Source organism: Podarcis gaigeae, assembly GCF_964106915.1.
Source record: "Podarcis gaigeae genome assembly, chromosome: 1".
NCBI lineage: Eukaryota > Metazoa > Chordata > Lepidosauria > Squamata > Lacertidae > Podarcis > Podarcis gaigeae.
Genome location: NC_139678.1, coordinates 97,519,394 through 97,536,462, shown reverse-complemented (window position 1 = coordinate 97,536,462; position 17,069 = coordinate 97,519,394). Strand labels below are relative to the sequence as shown.

General features: G+C 43.1%; 1 protein-coding gene across 8 annotated transcripts in view; it reads right to left on the bottom strand.

The window, feature by feature from the left end:
* The window catches only part of THSD7B (thrombospondin type 1 domain containing 7B), a 603,973-nt gene that overhangs the window by 358,976 nt on the left and 227,928 nt on the right, over positions 1–17,069 (bottom strand). For 6 of the 8 annotated variants that reach the window (XM_083703772.1, XM_083703773.1, XM_083703769.1 and 3 more), the window contains 3 exons: positions 10,782–10,903; positions 9,994–10,158; positions 8,004–8,055 (listed from right to left, as the gene is read on the bottom strand). The gene's annotated coding sequence lies outside the window, so the exon portion shown is untranslated. Of the gene's footprint in view, positions 1–252; positions 426–8,003; positions 8,056–9,993; positions 10,159–10,781; positions 10,904–17,069 lie in introns of those variants that run through there. The other 2 variants (XM_083703770.1, XM_083703766.1) reach the window with 2 other exon arrangements.

Genomic DNA, 17,069 nt, shown 5'->3' with positions numbered 1-17,069 from the left:
TCAATGGAGCCTACGCGCAGGTAAGGGAGACCCGGACTGCAGCTTCCGGAGGTCCAAGGGCTTGCCCCGCCCGATCCCTTCGCGATCCTAAAGAAAAGGCGGCCGGGAAACTAACAGGTCGAGGGGGAGAGCCCGCGCCCTCCTGCTCCCAAGTTGGCATCCTGCACGGGCGCAGCGAGAGGAGGCGGCGCCGAAGAGGAGGCTGCTGCGGCTGCCTCCCCGCTCGTGGCTGCGAAGCAGCTCCGCACTTACCGGGCTCGCCTGGGTCTGGCCAAGTGGGCGGCGGCGGCGCACTTCCCCGGGCAGAGGAAGATGGTGGCTCGGCAGCAGCGCACCCATAGCCCGGCGCCCGTGTGCAACAGCCGCCCGGCGCTCGGCCGCTTCGCAGGGAACAGCGAGGAGCGAAAGGCGCGCCGGCCCAACGCGCCAGCTGCTCCACGGCGCCGCCACCCGATTGGCTGCGCAGAGGCTCCCGCCGGCAACCAGCCAGCCAACCCAGCCCAGCCCAGCCCGTCCACCTGCCTCCGCCGAGGAAGGGCGAGAGGAATCAATGGCAGGAGGGACGCTCAGCTCAGGAGGAGGGGCGGAGGGAGAGAGGGAAGGCGGGGGCCCCGCAGACAGGGAGGCGGCGGCTGCTGCTGCCGCCCAAGGGAGCTCTTTGGTTTAGCCCCAGAACACAGGCCAAGGGAAGAAAGGGCAAGTTCTGGAACTTTAAGAAAGACTCTTGGGGAGAGGAGGGCCATTTGCCCCGCCCCCCGCAGCGTCACCACAATGCTCCTCACCTGGAGCTCCGTGAGGGGTGGGGGAGGGGAGCAAATTAGTGGGCTGAGGTAATAAGTTGGGCCCCCAGCAGTGCAGTCCCACCGGTGCCACTTGCTCGCCCGCAGGTGCAGAGGCAGCCTTGGGAGCGAGGAGCAACAGCGACCCTTCCCTGAAACCTTTATTTATTTGTTGGTTTATTAAAAAAAAAAGAGACAAACATTTGTATGCCCCTGTGCATCGAATCCAAAGCAGCAATAAAAAGAAATGAAACCATGCAATGAAAAGCATTAAAAAGCTTAAAGCCATCCTTTTGCCAAAGGAGTCCAATGAAGACTGGTCCATTGAGGCAAAGGGGGCACAGCCCTCCCGACGCTCAGCCAAGCTGGGTTCTGACTTACTTCCAAACCAGAAGGCAGTCTTGGCTGCCAGCTTCCTCCTCAGGATCCATTTTGCCTGTGTGGAACTAGCAGGGAACAGGAGGGGCACCAAGCTAGGATGCGCTGGCTCGGCCTGTCATTGGCTCTGCGGATTGTTGGCCTCCCTGCCTATGCCCCGCACTACCAGGGTCCGAGGGGGATGAGATATTGTTGCTGGGCACAGCACAGACCAGGTCCCCATCCACCCAACAAGACTGGCTAGCAGTTACTCCAGGGTGTTGCTTCCTGACGCTTGCCTGCCTGCCTGTATAAAGTCATAATGAGGAGGAAAATAGGGTCTCTGTGCTTGCATATGGCACACCTGTACTCAGGATGGACCTACACAACAGGGTAAATGAAGTGGTAGAGCTCAGAGGTATGGATTGTACCACAGCAATACTGTAAGTGAGGGGTACCACTTTTTACTTCCCTTTTTTTTTTTTTTTTTAAAAAAAATCCTGTTGGAATAAAAGCAACAACACAATAGCATACAAGAATGTTGTAACCCAACTCTTTTCCTGCTGTGCTTTTTCTATTTAGAAGGAGTACAAACTGTGTCTGAAATGGTATAGTCCATTGTGCCACCTCATTTGTTTGTGTACTCCCAGCTCTGAATAAACCTAGTACCATTAGTTTTCGTCTGTAGCTAATAGAGGCGCTGAATCAGAGAAGTTTTCTGCAATTAAGGGGGGCAATTTTTCAGTCGGCCCCCATGTCAAATTTCTTGATACTTATGTGGGTGATGTGTGATGATAGACAGGCAGCTGTTTCTCTACTGATATCCACACTTATTATATTTAGGTGTGGGGGGGGTTATGTGTAACGCTGGAACTTGCATAACAGACATTGTTTCTTTTGTTGTGACTTATAGTGAATACAAAAAGAAATTACAGCTGATACTACTGCTTCTAGCTTTTTGCCAAAGCTTGATTCCGGCAATTAGGTGCCTGCTTTGCCGACCTCCATATCTACTTGTGAAAACCTTTTCTCTGCTAATTTATACAGACTGTGCCACTGTTTAAGACACAGCTACAAATGCCAGTTGAAAAATTGGCACCCCAACTATCCACTGCAGTTGCTTGCCAGAGATCAACCCAACCAGTTACACCCACATTGTACAACAAAGAGACAGTAGGAGCAGTAGTCAGGTAACATATTTCAGCAGCCCTGAAAAATCTTGGAAAGGGTGTCCAGATACACATCCAAAGCATCACAAATGACCAAACAGCTGCAAACTTGTTGCCCACATGACTTCTCCAATTTGCCTTCTTACAAATGAAACCTTTCCAGTTCAGTCAATAACAGCCCTTCTCTTTCCAAATTTAGTGTTAATGGTGGTTAACAACAGTATAAAACATCGTGATGATGAGCTTTGTAAAACCATATGCTTATTAAGATCTTGGAAGGGGAGGAAATGGCCCATACACAGGTACAGTAATAGCAAGTCACACGGTTTGTAAGCAGGAAATGGTAATCTTTATCCCATTGCTTCTATAGATTTCTGACCTCAGCTGTTGCATGCAGTCTTGGGTTGCATCTGTCCATTGGCCAGAAGTACTAATGGCAGAAGTGTCTTGGTGTGCTCTGAAGGGAAGGGTTGACTGATTGTCTGCCTTAGGAGGCATTCTAAAGGAGGGAAGCTGTAGAACACACAGCAAGAGATTCTCACTGTCTTGGCTGTTTGGTTAAGCAAAAAGGAAGACAAATAACCTGCTTTGAGATAAGGAATGCATGAACCTTTGCAAAAGGCCTACCTCTTGTTACTGAGAATTAAGGTCATGTCTTAAGAATAAGAAAAGGCCTTGCTTAAGAGTGCTAAAAACTAAGAAACTATGTGTTCTGACAATACCATGGGTGTACAATCAACTAGATCAGTCGCTTTCCATAGTGATCCTGTTTAAGGGACAGCAGGTGATTTATGTATCATATTCAGGAAGATAAACTAGTTGCGTGAATGATGTCATAACTGAGTGTGTCAACACTACACAGGTTAAAGAGTGTTATTATCCACCACCAAGTACGCCTAGCCATATTCATGCAAAACAAACGCATGAGGGTTAAAATCGGGAAAGAGGAGTGGGGGTGCCTCTCCAGTCCAATAAAGGAGGCTTAGAATCATAGAGCTGGAAGGGACCCTGAAGATCATCTAGTTTAAACCCTTGCAATGCAGGAATATGCAGGTGTCCCATATGGGGATCAAAGCTGCAACCTTGGTGTTATCAGCACCATGCTCTAACCAACTGAGCTATCCCGGCTTATAAGCACATCCAGCATTATTGGAGTGCTGATCACAAGGAGACTTTGTAAGCACATTTGGCTGAAACTCTTTCAAGTCCCTTTCTGCTCAAACACCCTGTGTACACAGGAACATTAGGAGCAATCAGCTCCCATATTCCAGTAGATGCTTGCGGAAGACCGTGACCAGATCCATGCATACAGATTTAATGTCCTATATAACACAGATAAAGCATCCAAGAAGATAATGCATCAAAGTTGTGAAACAGGCAACAGTAGCCATTAAAAACAACCCAAAGTACACAAAAGTTTACAGCTTTTCAATACCTTGCTTTTTATGGCTTTTCCCTTTTTCACAACTTTGATGCATGATTTTCTTGGATGATTTATCCATGTCGTATGTCAGTGCATGGATCTGGTCACAGTCCTCTCACATGCATGTCACTCACTGAATGGGCACTGGTGTTGTGCATCCCTCCCCCCATTAAATTAAACACAAAAGCAATAATTAATACAGCAATGGCCACGTGATGACCAGTATCACCAGCTTTACACCTGAAAATGAACTGTTTTGTACTTTTTGTTCCAGCTGTTAAGAGAACACTTAAGTAGATTATTCATGACAGGCACCCTCCCAAAACCAAGCACACACTCACTTGGGTGGCTCCCCCTAAATTTAAGCATGCCTGCCGATTTGCACAGATTATGTTGCTGTTGAAAGACAAGACTGTATTTTTGTTTGTCTGTTTTGTTTTATTCTGAACGGTTGAGAACCCTACTTGGAGAATGTTCAGGTCTCAGGTATTCACTTATTAAGATAAGTAAGTCGCTGATATATCAAGTTGAATATGGTTTGAATTTTATACATTACTCTCTTCCTTTGAAGAATTCTGTTGGTTTCCCCCCACCCTGCTTTTAAAAAATATTTTCTGCTTTCCCATTGTTTGCCTTGTTTGCCTTGTTTTGTACTTTGATTTTGAAGAAGTCATGTTTTCCCCTCAGGTTCCACTTTGTAGTAATTTATGATTATTGTGTTCCAGATGGAGTCAAAACACTTTTTGTTTTTGAAGTCAATGAAGCAAGCAATTTTTCCTTCTCCACTTTTGAATCTTACAGATTGTTAATTGGTGTCTACAAGGTAAAGATGTGGTTGTTCTTTTTTCGTTCTTTTTTTCCTAAGAAGGAAACCAATTTATCTTTCATGGATTATTTTGCGGTTTGTTAAATAATGTAGAAAGAGCTTTGTTGACGGTGGATGTACAACAGTTTACAGAGGCTACTGTCACATTTGCCTCTGAAGTTGCCGGGGTGGAAAGGGCAAGGAGGGTAGTTTGGTGATCACTGTCCCTTTCAGTGTGAACCATCCAAAAGGGACTGTCAACTTTTGAACTGCCCCTGCAGCTTTAATGGCAGGTTGATGTGTAGACATCAGAAGGTGACAATAGAGTTATGATGAATGCCGCTGTCTATTATCTCTTGTTAAGCAAATTACTAGGATGGCTGTTCATGTTTCCTCTGTAGCAGCAAAGGTTGGAGGACCTTACAGAGATAATTTTTGAAATGTGAAACCCTTTTGAATATAGGTAGGCAAACTAAGGCCCGGGGCCGGATCCGGCCCAATCGCCTTCTAAATCCGGCCCACGGAGAGTCCAGGAATCAGCATGTTTTTACATGAGTAGAATGTGTCCTTTTATTTAAAATGCATCTCTGCGTTATTTGTGGGGCATAGATATTCATTCTTTTTTTTTCAAAATATAGTCCGGCCCCCCACAAGATCTGAGGGACAGTGGACTGGCCCCCTGCTGAAAAAGCTTGCTGACCCCTGACTCATCCTTTCTCACCCATCCTCACTAGCTGCTGTTCCTAGAATTTAATGGTCTGTGCATGGATAAGGGCTGTAGCTAACTAGTAAAGCACCTTCTTTGCAAATAGAAGGTCCCTAATTTAATCTCCAGCATCTTGAGGTACGGCTGGGTGAGAACCCACCCAAAATCCCATAGAAAACTACTGCCTGTCAGTGTAGACAATATTGAGCTATATGGAACAAGGATCTGACTCAACATAAGGCAGATTTATATGTTCTTAAGAAACTGTAGTTTGGAGAAAAGAACAAAGAGGCAAAGAGATAGCTATAGCTCAAAGCATCTGAGGCAAAGGGGTGGCTTGCTGTGGAGAGCTGCATTATGGGCCAGCTTCATAATTGTAACTAACCCAAATATTGAGGGGGGGAATAATAACGGCTTGATTTTTTAAAATTCCAGCTATTGGTATAAATGTTTTGTTAAATAATATAAAATCAGTAAATAAGCCTCCAGTGATCTCTTTTATGAACGAAGACTGGGTAGAGCAGATATTTATGGTTTTAGAAACTTCACCAGCTGCAGATTAAGCTGCTATTAAGAACATCAGAAGCTGCCTTATTCAAGGCCAGTCTGTTTGTTTATCCACACCAGTAGCGACTACAAGGACTAGCAGCAGCAGCAACATTCCAGTATTTCAGGAAGAAGGTTTTCACATTGCCTACTACCTAACTTGAGGTGGTTTTATTTGTAACTAGAGATGCCAGGCAAGATGAAACTAAGCTGCAGTGTGCAACATATTAAAGGAAGGGGTGGTAAGTCAGTGGTAGAGCACATGCTTTACATGCAATATTCAATTGTTATCACCTCTGGGTGGGAGGCTGGGAAAGAGGCCTGGAAAGCTCTTACCAGTCTGACAATCTAGACGGACCAGTTGTCTGACTTGGTTTAAAGGCTTCCTTTATTCCTATGCCTGTCCTACTACAGGCAGCGACAACATCTTTCTTTTGAAAAGCCACTTCACATTTATACCCTTTTGATATGCAAGTTTATACACAAGTGAAATCCAGTCACTATTTATTTCCAAGCAAGTGTGGCTAAGGGTGCACCTAAATGAAGCTATTCCATGTAAATTGTGGGCACCATAGGAGTGGGCTTGGATTGATTGGTGTGATCGCTTTGCAATGTGTTTTGGTGTTCAGCGTCTTTATCTGTATTTGGGGTAGCAGAGATTGACTTGGGGCACATCCGCTGAGCACCAGGAACAGTTGGACTGCAGCATCTCCATTTCTTAGCACTGCAGAAGGATCTGTTTGTAAAGCTCTTTGGGGGTTTTTGTTATTGCTGCTTTGCTTTTCCCTTCTCTCCAATGGGATCTCCACAAAGGAGGGTGGGGTGGAACAAGACTCTTAAGAGATATTTTAAAGTATACTACTATTGGAAGATATTGACCTAGGAAATTATTTATTTCTCTTGATACTGACTCCCAAAATAATTTTAAAACTTGGGCATTCTGAAATTATATAATAAATGTTTGTGTTTGGACTTTTCTGAATCTTGAGCATTGATCATTTATTGTTGGATATATTTTAGACAGTCTAGCTGGAGTCAGATACCAACAAGTCATGACTTTAGAGAAATTTTACTTTAAGATCCTACAAAGTTTGAAAACATTTTTTCCCAGATCTATGTCCATATTTCACTGAGATATGTTGCTAGACATATCTGCATCCCATTTTGATCAATAGATTTGTTGTGATGATTCCAGTTCTGTAATTATTTTATAGATTTCTCCTAAATTTAATTTGGACCTGTCACTTTTTGAAATTAATACTTCAGATCTTATGCTTTTCTGAGGGAACACACTCCTATGTACAAGAAGCTGGCATAAAGTTACACGAGATACAAACGTCATACAGCAGCAGCAGCCCACCAAACCCAAAGCCCAGCAGAAGAAAAGCAAGCATTTAAAACAGCGTTGTATGCTTGGTTGCCAGGTCATATGACTGAGCTGAACAGGATTAAAATCTAGCCCAAGTCCTGCCTCTCTTGTTCCCTGCCACATCACACTTCCAGTATACCCTGGTTGGGGGACATACACTGCTTGAGCTCTCACTAAACTGGGATGAGCAAGTGACATTGGTGTCTCTTGGGAGATCTGCTGCACCTTAAGCTGCTCATCCTGGCAGACTGTACCATTGGATTGCTTTCTTAGTACAGCAAATAATCTTAATAAATCTGTTATGATGTGCTGTATTTGCAAATACTAGTTGATGGGTGCCTGCTCCAGTGGCGAAGCTGCATGCTTCAGTGTGCCCCAGGGGTGTGCCGTACATTCTGGGGGGGCCGCTGCGATGGCACCCTACTGGAATAGGGTGCCGGGGGCGGACCACTCCCTCTGCACTCCCGTTCCTCCTCCAGTGGCTGGCTCCTGCTCCATTTCCTACATTACTGTCTTCAAAGACAGCAGTGAATTCAGAAGTTAGCAGCCAGGCCACCTCTGTCCTGGAGAAGTCACAGCTGGTGCAGCAGTCTAAGCTGATGAGAGGCACACCTTATGAAGCAGGCCTGCTAAACCACAAGTGACAAAGCTGGAGCTAGGATTTTGGAAGTGGGGCAACCCCAGATAGAGCAGGACAACCACCATTTTATAAACAAAGCTTTGTTGATCATGATATGCCCTCTTTTGGAAACAGTCTGTTTACCCAGGAAGAGGAAAAGGGACCTACTTTCATTCACATTCTGAAGTGGCAGCAATACCTCTGAAGAATGACTCTTTCTTTGAGCTTACCAGCTAGAAGTGACATTAAACCCCGGTGAGCTATGTCTTCCAGAAGAAGAATCTACAAACAAGAAGACAAAAGATTATTCCCTAGCTTTCCTTCTGTGGGCCATCATTTTTCCTTGCTTATTTTTCAGTGGGAAAGCAGTGGAGAGAGGAAGCACTAATTCCCCTAGAAAGCAGCGCTTAACACCTATGTGGTAGGTGATAAATGCTGCAGTCCTGAAGGGATTAGCACACAAGCTCTTGTAAAACTGTAGCAACACAGAAATCTCCAAGGCTGTCACTTTTCTAAAGCCAAATCTAGGCTAATAGGTGTTCCCCTCCTGCCTCTAGCCCACTGTAGACTTCAAACTACATTGCACTTTCAGATTCTCCAAGTAGAGTGAATGACCTAAGTGTCAGCTATGCACAAAAAACGAGGCAAGAACAAAGTGAAAAGGTCTAAAAATGTGAACAGCTGCAGCCCCCAGGAGCCACGATTGAACCCAAAAAGTGCCTTGGCTGGGATTCAGAGGATACCTTTCATGAATGGAAGAGCTCCTTCCATTTGCCAAAAGCCTCGTAATCACACAGAGACTGTTACTGGCAGAGAGAGGAAAGGACATTTTTACCAATGACTGCTTTCCACTGTAGATTCCCATACCATTTCTCCATAAGTCCTCTATTTCTCAGCAAGTTCTGAGTGGCAACTTGCTGATGACTTCCTCCTCCTTCCAAGGCTAGGAGTTTCCATGAGCACAACTTCACTCACAAGATTCCTGGATTCAACCCAGGTAGTGTGCTGTCCTAAAGCATGCCTGCTTGAGATTTCATTCCTTTAAACTGAACTAACAGGTTTAGGGATCAGACGGCAAACAGGTAAAGTTACCACATGTTACTGGAATAACTTCTGGCAAGAATTTGCCAGGCCAAAGTTTGTGACTTCTTGCCAACCAAAGCTTATCTGACGAAGCTTATCAGTTCTATTTAGCTGATTGCAGCCTCTGGGAGCTTGTGACCTGACTTGTAAACAGGAGCCTTTGTGACGGCATTTTGAAGGGGAGGCCAAGAGTGCTGTCTCACAGCGTACATAGAACCAAGAAACATGGATGGCAAATGACCTGCAGCACTTGTGCCACGTTTGCCTTCCTGCCTGAGAATGTGCAAAACTACACCTGCAGCAAGTAGAAGAGAAGGTACAGTAACTTGAGACCCGCCTGTACACACTTTGAGCTACTGGGCAAGAGAAGGAAGTTCTAAATACAGCAGAATGGACTGCCCTGGAACAACAACACAGGTGGGGTGCCCCTAAGGAGAAGGGAGATTGCCCATTGCAGAAGACGAACCCCTGGAGGAACATGACACTCAGAAGCAGGACTGTCAGAAGTAATGTTGTGTCACTGGAGCTGCAAAATCGATTCCATGCCCTCACCTCAGACACCGATTCTGGGCCAGAAGAGCAAGAACAGCAGTTGCAGATCTCAGAATACATTGAGGTGGATGTGGAAGGTACATTGTATAGAACTATCTATTCCTGCCACTGCCCAGAGGAGAAAGACATATGCGGTGGTGGTGGTAGGTGACTCCCTACACAAAACGTCCACCATGTTTACCTAAACTGAGCAATCTGAATAGGCAGACAAGTTTAACAAATTTCCATTTTTTGTACACAATGCCTATGCAACATAAAAACCTGTTGTGTGCATCAGGAAAACCCAGCAAACTCTTTTCACCCAGGAAAAGAGTTTATATGGAATGGTTGTTGTGCAGATTGGATGCCACAAGATGGCAGTGAGAATCTGTATGGATTTGGGGGATGGGGAGGAGCTTGATGGACCACATACTGTTATTGCATCTTCCTGTTCTATATTATATAATCTACTGATCTACTGTATTTTAAAGATATACTCCTTGAGTAAATATTTAAGATGCGCATTCCTTCCAAAGTTCATCAAAGGCATTTGGGGGATTAGAATTGCAAAGCAGAGTATCAGTGAAAGAAAAAGGAATGTCTAACCTGGTGCAAGCAGTGAGAAGCAGGAGTTTGAACCCACAGGATTCCTCCAGCTATCCTCCTGCCTCATCTAGCATTCAGATGCTTCTTCTTTTCATCGCTGTCCCTGTTGCTTAAATGGATCTTGCAAGTCCTCCTATGTGATGCTCAGGTAAAGGAGGATGGCACCTGGAAGTGAGAATGGAAATGCTAAGAGACGATTCCCTTTCATGGATGAGTAGTGCAAACCTGTATGGGAATAACAAAGCAACGTGAATGACAGCTTGGATCAAATTCATAATGACCTGGTTTGTATAGGCCAGGTGTTATGTAGATTGGAGCTTGTTATTGTGCATCATTTTGGCAACCCTGCTGCTCAACTGATAGTTCCAAGAAAGCTGGGCACAAAGCCATTTGCTCAAGCAAGTCCTATACTAAACCAGGCAGAAAAGGGGTGCTCCCTTTTTTTTGCTTGTGTCCCATGGGCATAAGAAGCCTGCTGCTGTATCTTCGGTTCTTTTGAAGAGCTTCTAGGAGAGCACGCAAGCTGAATCTCAAAAGGCGAAGGAAGTCTGAATTTAGCACCATGTATTTAACAAATGTATCACTGTGATGATTCTTCTCACAAAACCCCCTTGGATTATAACAAGCAATATGGAAAGTTCCCATTTTATAACTAATACATAGGGTCACTGTCTTCTTCCTTTTCCTGTCTTAGAAGCAGTCAGCCTGACTCATTACAAATACCAGCTCATTTTGAAAGAAATACTCCTGGTTCATTTCTGGATGGAAATAATTATTTGCTGACATACCTGGAAAAGTTTGAACAAGCACCTCTTGAGCATGCGGCTGGTTCCTGAAATATTTGCTTTAATTATTTCCTGCTGCATGTTTATTTTGTGGAGTTCATCACCCTAGGCGTACAGAATGGTTTCTGGAGGAGGTGCAATAAATAATAACACATAAACATAGCATTACTGGGATAAGTCTACAATCAAATTTAAAATTAAATCTTTTCCATTAAATTTTAGTACTTGTCTATAGTCTCTTAGGTGGTGATGGGGAGATAACTCTAGAAATGAAGATAAGCTGGTGACACAAAATCCCTCCCCCCAAAAAAATTGTTGAAGGAAGGATCCTTGTCTGCAGTGTATGTTCACTTCATGATTGCCTCTGTTTACAGACTTTGCAGACATTTTGACTACCAGAAAATCCCGCAAAAACATATGGTCAGACACAAGAGTGAGCAAAATAAATATTTGCATATTCCAGAGGGAACACATCTCTTTTATCCCATTTCAATTTGCTCCAGAACTGTTGGGTGTGATCCAGTAAACATTATGGACTTTAAAGCCTCATTGATTTCAATACAAGTGGTTTGCTTAATTTTCCCACTGCAATCCATTGGACTTCAAGGTGATTAACTTGATCTGTAAATGCTGCTTGTTGTTCTCTGGCTTTAGACAATTGCAAAACACTTGGGACTGTGTTTTATGGCAAGAAGACAGGAAGGAACACAACTGACTCTCCTATCTGAAACACATCTAATTAGAAGCAAAATCTTGTTATTCCCATCAGACCTCTGTCTGGATAGGAATGGTTAAGACAATCCTTGAGCCTAAGAGAACACACACCATTATTTATACCGGCATATCTCAACCACAGAAACTCTGTACTCTTTTATCACCTAATTTCTCTTGTGATAACTATTCCAGTAGTGGAAGCAAACAGCCAAGCAGATAATAGGTCTAAAATCCCAAAGGACTATGCAGTGTAATGGCCCAGATGGTGGTACATGCTACAGAGGGGTCAGCAAGAATGGAGAGGTATCAGCTGGGGGCATAAAACTATTCAAGGAGAGCTGTTGTGCTGGGCATGAAACTACCTACAGAAAGGCCTTGTTTTAAAAGTATTGTTGTGTATTGGTCAACCAGCTGTTTTCTTAGTTATTATAGATATATTTTTAGATCAGAGCTCCTGTGCTGGTTTAGGAGGCCTAGAAAAGGAAAGGAATAAAGAACTCCCCATCTCATCCCTAGGGATGGTTGCTCAGCAGCATCAATGCTAATGAACAGAGAGTAGCAAGGGGAAGCTGGTGTCTCCTCTGCTCTGTCAGTGCCAGAGATTCACAGGGGCCCCTCTGAGTGTTGTCATGTGCAATTAGAAGAGCAGAGGAGATAGGCAGGAAGTCATTCATCCATGGTTTACACAGGGTATTATCTCCTTGCCTGGCAGCTTGAGCACAGATTGATTAACAAAACATTCCATTTAATAATATTCCTGTGTAGTGGGGGAGGAGGAGAGATGCAGAGAGAAACCCCAGCAAAAACAGAATGAAATAATGAAGAAGCAAGAAAGAAAAGAAAGCACCTCATTTTGTGGCAACAACAACTTTTCAAGATAGGATAGGTCAGCAGATCCCCAGAGAATATGAAAAAATGCAGATAGACAGAATATTTAGCTAGACTATTACTAGTGGTGGTGGATCAGATAATGACTGAATGCGGATGCTATGGAGATGTTTCCCAGTCCAATCTGGCTCCTCATTATCTGCAGGTACCACACTGGTTACCAAATAGGTTCTATCGCACCCAAAATATCAGGCAAAGCAAGATTAGGGCATAAAGCTGCTGCTTTTTTTCCACTTCTGTGCAAGTAAACAGAACATTTATTTCACAAGCCAATCGCAGCTACTTTATTTGGGGATGGAAAGACAGAGATACTGAGAGGCAAGTGGTTGTGGAGGTGAATCCCAATGCTATTCCTATTAAGAAGTTTGTTAGAAGAGAAAACTGCAGCCCAAACTTCTGCAAGTTTTATATTACTATACTTCACTGCATATTTGTGTAGGGAGAGAAAATACATTATTTCATAATGATTTTTCTGGCTTAGGAGAATAAAGGCCTCCCCTCCACACACACACACACTTTTACATGCACTTGGATGAAAACCTAGCTACAGTGCACACAAAGGAACTTCTAAGTAATCTTCCACTATGCCGGTGCTTTGAATACTACCTTGCTCCTCCTATAGCTGATGTAGTAGCTGACTTACAAAGAATAATGTTAGACGTGGTTGGAAGCAAAGTTGGCCCAAGACTTTTGGTGCCTGAGGCAGCATGGCATCCTTCCCAACTCCATTCCACGAAGAGAAGCTGACTGGACTGGCAGTTAAATCTTAGTTCAGCACTGGTGATGGGACAGTGTCCTCCACTTGGCACACGTTGCTCCAACACCTTGCCACCACTCACTGCATCTGTCACTCAAGGGGGCATCTTTACTCTGCTTCATGTAAGGGCCAGTCCTCATAGAAAGCTAAGTATATATGTTTTCTTGGCTATATATTTAAAGCACAGAAGCATTCTGCCAACTAAACATTATTTACCCATGATATCACACTGGCTTGTCCTTCTACCAGTGGAGGTTGATCCAAATCAGACACAGCCCCACCAGCCTCAGCCAGCTGCCTGCCTGCCTTCCTATCTATGTCCATTCCAAAAGGATGGCATTGTCAGCTTGCTTCTCCTTGGTCTCAGTGTTGCCCTTGCAGAATTCACCAAGGAGGAAGACAAGAGCAAAGCTGCATTTAATTGGCTATGCCTCTCATTGTCTCTGGCTCTGTCTACCATTGACTCTGGCTCCACCTGTTGTTGGCCTTCCACCCTACCATACCACACCTTTACTGGTGGGTGATTTGCCAGTAAAGAGTGTTGACGTAACAAAAAGGTTGTATTACAAGGTTATGAGTCCAAACTTGAGTTATCAGTGACAAGAGAAGAGAGATAAATATTTGGGAAGCCTATTGCTATGAGTTTGTTTGTTTTTAATATATAGCAAGCATTACAACACTTGAAAAGGACAATTAGAAAGTACAGTGGTCAACACTGTCTCCCTGATGGGCTATGTATCAAAGATGCTGGGGAATGGAGGAAATGAAATATTAGTAAAGTGCAGCCTAAAGCAATGTATTTCCCCTCCCCAATTATTCAACCATTTTAAGAGGGCAGGAATTTTACCTGCCATGCAAAACAAGAGAAGCCTGGCAAAGAAATTCACAAGCTATTAACCTTTCCTGATTGGAGTCTTGAACATACAGCTAGAGAGGGTGGCTGCATGCTACCTGTTGTCAAGCTCAGATTTGCTTCTCAAGTATATTCTTCCTCTGATTTATTACTGTTCTGATAAGATGGAATAATATTGCATCATGTAAGCTGCTCCAGGACATTGGTATCCATTGTCAGAAGGGCCAACCACATTCCTGGCCTCTCTCGCCAAAGCAATCATTGCTACAGCTTCTTCTGGCTTTTGCAGTTCCACTTCCTCTCCTCATGCTTTCTTATCAATATTGTGCATAAACATGGATGCCTGCAAGTACCACCAGATTTATTTACATCCAGTGATTCATAGTTCATACCATATTTAAGGATGCATGAAGAAGCATTATAAATTTTGACCACAGTGGTGCTGACGGTAGGCAAGGGAAGGAAGAGCAATTGGAAGAAAAATTGGAAGTTCCCCGGAGAAGTTCCCTGGAGAAGTTGAACGAGCTTCACTTGACCCACAGCTCACCTATTTCAAAGCAGGGCTCCATTATGAATGGAGACAAAATAAAAAATCATTATCAACCTCAGAAACTAGTTTTTGAACCTGACATTGTGCATGGTGCATGATGGAACATTAATGATGTAACTGAAGATCTCTGGAAACTGCTTTATTTTCACCTGCTCTGCATCCATCTTTAGTAGCATCATGCATGGTGGTTTGCTGTTTGGAAAGTCAACTCTGACCCCATAAAAATGTTCCCAGGAATGAAAGAGTTTATTGATTTAACGAAATATAGAGTTGCCATATTTCAAAAAGTGGATGTCTGGACACAAAAGTTGTTGAGCTTTTTTTAGTTTTGCTTCAGGTTTTCCATCCAGACACTGCTTTCAACTATGTCCTAGAGATTCTGGATGTATGGCAGCCCAAATAGTCAGGATACTCACCCAACAAAAAGCTGCTTATCTGAGTGATCCTGACATGTATTCACAGCAATTACTGAAAGCTTACTGAAGGCTTAATTGAGAATAAGTGGTTAACATTAAAGAGTATCACCACTCTAATTCTCTTGGTCTAAATGCACATAATCTGTTTTAATATCAGAGAAGATGTGTCTGGGAACATAATAGCTGAGCGTTACGAGCCAAATAAATTAAATTATACATACCAAGCTAATTATGGGTACTGGCAACACCACTAGGGAAAAATGAGTTTTGCCATTTGCCAATTCACTGGGAAACTTTGTGGTATAAAATTCAGAATGAGGGGTGCCTGTGATGTTTTGAATCTATGCTGTCAGCCCAGAGAACTTTTTCCAAAGTTTTAAAAAAGATGTTTGAGAGGGTTTGTTTTTCAAAATAACTTTCATTTGCATAAACATACAAGTGGTGCTTTTAATCAAAAAGAAAAAGCAGGAAACCTCCTTCCTCACAAGCATGGTGGAGTGGCACAACTGAGGATTAGATCAACATTTCAATCAGTGGCAACAAAGTCTGTTGATTGCAGTGCAAAGACAAAGAGGGAAATGAGGTCAACCCTACTTCTTCAAACTGAAAGGGAAAAGTCAAAACAAAAAAATTCCTTCCAGTAGCACCTCAAAGACCAACTAAGTTAGTTCTTGGTATGAGCTAACCTAGTTGGTCTTTAAGGTGCTACTGGAAGGAATTTTTTTGTTTTGACTATGGCAGACCAACACGGCTACCTATCTGTAACTGAAAGGGAAAAGGACAGGTGTTTTACAGCCACTCCCTGTACTGTAAGGGAATCATTGGGATTCCCTGTCTCATCCTTGATGCCTTATGCCTGTTCTGACAAGATTGTCCCCGAAAAGCAAGTTATGGTTCAGGGGAATTTTTTATTTTTTTTTACTGCCAAGACATTAGCAGACTTTAAAACCTTCTCCATAAACCAGAAGGTCTAGAAACTTGTTTTCTTTTTCAAAGGCAGTGCAAGATTCCTATATGCATGTACATAAACTTGGTTTCTGGTCACTTGAGTACTCAGCCCTTGATGATTCAACTGGTGTGTCTGAATTAACTAAACAGAAAAAGTGGGATTCTCATGATGTGAGCTTATATTGAAAATAGAGCTTAATCTGATAGCTCATCCACACATGCCGATCATGTGTATGTGTGAACCAACCCTAAAATTCTAATATAATTCTTCCAAAGAGTTTTCTGCATAGCATTTCATGACCCTGATTATGCAGACTTCTTGACAGCAGTGCAATTTAATCTTTTCTAGTTTTGAAGGCCTTTTGGAGTCTAATACTGAAATTGCCAGCAATTGTATAATTGTAAATCAGACTCCCTACATGTGCCTTTGTGTGACAATTTTAGATAGAGCAGTCAGAATAACCTTGCATTGAAAACTCAAATCTGTTATGGAAAGAGGGAATGGCTGATATAAGAGGGTAGGCACAGCTGACTTTGGAATTATATGGATCATATAAGAAAATGGTATTTAAAATATTTACATCAGACCTGCACAGTCTGAAACCCACAAAGTCAAATACAGCACACCAGCCATGCATGACAGCTTCATAAACACCATGTTTCTCCTGCTAGTCTGGGCAATTCTACTGCTGTTGAACTATATTTATTTGACTTGATGTCTTGCAGATTGGGCAGGCTTGCCTTTGCATGAATATCTGAGCACTAATACAATAATTTAATAAATAGGGATGCCCAATGCTTCAAAAAGGTTGTTTTTATTTTTTTTAAAAAAAACATTTTAACTAGTATTTATTAAAAATAGAATCATACACCCATAGAATCATAGAATTGTAGGGGGGATCCTGAGGGTCATCTAGTCCAGCCACTTGCAATATGGGAATCTCACCACTAATTTAATAACATGTAGAATAAAGCTTTTAGGTTGGGATTCAAAGGTCGCCTCCTAAGTACATGGATTAAGAGAAAGAGCACAGAACGTGTGTTTGGGAGCTGTCCATGGTACTGTGAAGACAAGCATTAATTGTTAGGAAGTCAGGATGATAATTATGAGGGAAATATGCAAGAGTGGAATTCAAGCATCTTTGGATCATTACAGCCAGTGATG